Source organism: Tupaia chinensis, unplaced genomic scaffold, assembly GCF_000334495.1.
Source record: "Tupaia chinensis unplaced genomic scaffold, TupChi_1.0 Scaffold000600_1, whole genome shotgun sequence".
In the NCBI taxonomy this organism is placed as follows: Eukaryota; Metazoa; Chordata; class Mammalia; order Scandentia; family Tupaiidae; genus Tupaia; species Tupaia belangeri.
Window position 1 is genome coordinate 4,505,907 of NW_006160117.1, and position 3,522 is coordinate 4,509,428.

The 3,522-nt window shown below is 39.1% G+C and overlaps 1 pseudogene; it reads left to right on the forward strand.

Annotated features, from left to right (window-relative positions):
• Positions 1-2,807: 2,807 nt before the first annotated feature.
• LOC102489288 (histidine triad nucleotide-binding protein 1 pseudogene) lies at positions 2,808-3,186 on the forward strand (annotated as a pseudogene).
• Positions 3,187-3,522: the final 336 nt, after the last annotated feature.

Sequence of the window (3,522 nt, forward strand, 5' to 3'; positions counted from 1 at the left end):
GGAAACAATCAGATTCTAGATTTATTTAGAAGGTAGAATCAGTGTGATTTACTGACATTTTGAATGGGGAAGTATAAGGGAATGAGAAGTGTCAAGGATAGTACCAAAGCATTTGGCCTCAGTAACTGGAGGGACATACAATAGCTTTCTCCAACTGAAATAGTGATCTGCAGTAGGGGGCAAATTTGGGGGGAAAATGTAAGTCTGAGTTTTCTGGGAGACATCCAGTTGAAGATTTCAGTTGGTAATTGGTATATATGTGTGTATATGTATATATATATGTGTGTATATATATATGTGTGTGTGTGTGTGTGTGTGTGTGTGTATATATATATGTATATATATATATACACACACTTATATATATCCATATATATTTAAAACTGTGAAACTAGATGAGATCATCAAGGGAGTAGGATAGTTAGAGCAGAGAAGAGGTGTGAGGACTGAGTTTAGGAACTCTTTGATATACAAGGTCCAGTATCAGTCTTGATGAATTTACACTATCTTGATAATCATCTTTACCTTTAGGTAAGGCAGGATTTCAAGGGGTTAGCACTGGAGACCTTTCATATATAATGATAGTGTTTTAAAAATAAATGTATAATACTTGTGTGATTTAAAAATGTGCTCTTAGGGCCAACAGGTGGTGTGGTGGTTAAGGTGGCTGGATCCCACATGATTAACTCTGTGGTTTGAGTCCCGACCTAGTGGCTTGGAAAACACGCTGAGTGCATGTGCATGTGTGCCCAAAATCCTGAGAGGAGCATGGAGGAGAAAGGATTACAGCATGACCAGTCCACCTGGGGACTGTTTTCTCATTTTCCCTCTCTTTCTCTTTCTGTCTATGGTGAGTGTATGCACATTGTAGTAAAACCAATAAATAATAAATAAATACATAAATAAATACTAAAAATATACTCTCACAGCCCAGCTGGTGGCATGGTCAAGGCACCTGCACCACATGAGACCAACTGCGTGGCTTGAGTTCTGGACCTGGCAGCTTGAAAAACATGCCAGAAACATGTGCATCTGTGGCCAAAATCCTGAGAGGAGAATAGAGGAGAGGGAATTGTGATGTGGCCATTCCCCCTGTGATTTCTCACTGCCCACTGCATCTCTCTCCAATGAGTGCAGCTGCCCTAAAGAAAACACTGAGAAAAAAAAAAACTGAGAAAAAAAAAAAAAACTGCCCTCCATCCAGAGAGGACTTCAGCTTTCAGCAAGGACATATAAGAAAACTGAGAAGACATTACTGCTGCCCTTACAACAAGAAAAAGCTTCACAACTAACTAAGAATGACTTTTTTTTGTAACCATTGGAGAACTGAGTTCACAAGGCAACCTCCTAGAGAGGCAGGTACCTTCAAGGGAGACATAAATTAAGGCATTTGATTATTGGGACTGTAGCCTCCAGATGTCTTATAAGCCTGTAAGGAACATTCAATCAGAAATTCTGACGAATTGTTAGAAGCCAAGTGTGGACAAGGAAGCATGTACAGCTCCTTGGAAGCCATAGTCATGGGCAGGGACCCTTAAACATTTTTTTTCCTTCAGGAACCCTGCCAAGCTCTCACCAGAAGTTAGGCAATAATCTGGAGATAGCTACCTACTGGCCCTCTCTCTGCCTTGGTGTTTGTAGTAGTTTTTATGTTTTTCCCCAAAAAAGATTTTTGCTGTAAGGCATGTCCACTTGCCAGAGAGACAGAAAGCGAGAAATCATCCCCTGGGGGGATGGCTGCAGTCCCTTCCCCTCCATTCTCCTCTTGGGATTTTGGGCATGCATGCACACACACCTGACCTGAGTTACAGGCCACCAGGTCCAGGACTTGAACTGCAGTTGGCCATGTGCTAGTCCAGCGACATAACCACTACACCATCTGCTAGTCCCAATTGTAGTTATTAAAGAATATCTTCACTAGACATAGGATTCCAGGATGGCAAGATTTTTTTTTCCTTATCCCCACTCCACATAAGTTTGAGTGATTATGAAGAGCAGAGTACCCTGCCAGCCAGCTCGTGATAGGTTTACAGTGTGAGCAACAAATAAACTTTGCTTTTAAAGCCAAAAAATAGTTACTAGCACAATAATGATGATTCTTGAATGCCAACATAAGGAAATTTGGTATTTTATGTTTATCAAATATTAATGAACTATCAGATGTTTTTGAGTAGAGGGGCAATCTGAATTATACAATAAAGGCATGCTTTTTGAATATTAATCCAGTAACAATGTACAGCAAAGATCCTCTGATTTTTGGATTGTTATTCTTGGCTCCATCATGTGTTTAAAATTACTTCATAAGAACAATAATAAGAACCCAAACTAAATGATAATTAACAGAATCCTGTTTATGGTATAAGATAGTAGAATTAGCTGTGTGTATTGTTTGAGACAATTTTTACAGCATATTTATAAGTTTTAGAATTAAAAAAAAAACATTTATTTATTTATTGTGATTTTTCAAGCCACCAGGTCTGGGTCTTGAACCATAGTCAGCCATGTGGGAATCACATACCTTAAGCACCTCACCACCTACTGGCCCCAAGTTTTAGAATTTTAATAGTATTTTAATGCTTTATATAATTTTCATCAAAATTACATAAGAATACTCGTATTGAGTAGTTCTATCCAATTTTGTAATTAAATGCCCGTTATTGAAAAGTATATTTATCCAAGAGTATAGTTCCCTATTATTGGCTGTTACTACCCCCAAATTAAAAAATTTCGTGTTCCATAATAGCTTTAAAAATAGTTGTCTAGTTTCCCAAGTTATCCCCAGACCCCCATGCAGGAGGGAGGCCAAGATGGCAGATGAGATTACCGAGGCTCAGGTCCCCTGGTCTGGTGGTGACATGACCTTCAGGAAATCATCTGCAATAAAATCCCAGCCAAAATCATTTTTAAGGATGATCAGTGTCTTGTTTTTCATGACATTTCTCTTCAAGCACCAGCACATTTTCTGGTGATACCCGAGAAGCATATCCCAGATTTCAGAAACAGAAGATGATGATGAAAGTCTTCTCGGACATTTAATGATTGTTGGCAAGAAATGTGCTGCTGATTTGGGCCTGAAGGAGGGTTATTGAATGGTGGTGAATGAAAGTTCAGATGGGGGACAAATCTGTCTGTCATGTTCATCTCCATGTTCTAGAAGGTGGGCAGATGATTTGGCCTCCTGGTTAAACATGTTTTGGGGAGAAGTTTCCCTTCTGTAGGCAATGATCAAGTGTGGAAGTTACAGTATTAGCACGCTTATTTTTGCCTGTGTATAGAGAGGCTGAGGAAGTAATTTGAAAATCCCATAATAATAAAAGACTTTGTTCCATGGTTTACAGTGAAAAATACACAATGCAATACAATACAATAGTTGTTAGTTGTCTGAGTCCACACCATAGCTTACTAGTTTAGGGAGCTGGATCCCACATGACTGATGGTGGTTTGATTCTCAGCCCTAGAGGCTTGAAAATCACAATGTTGTTGTACCCCAAATCCTGTAGGATAAGGAAATGGAAGAAAAAC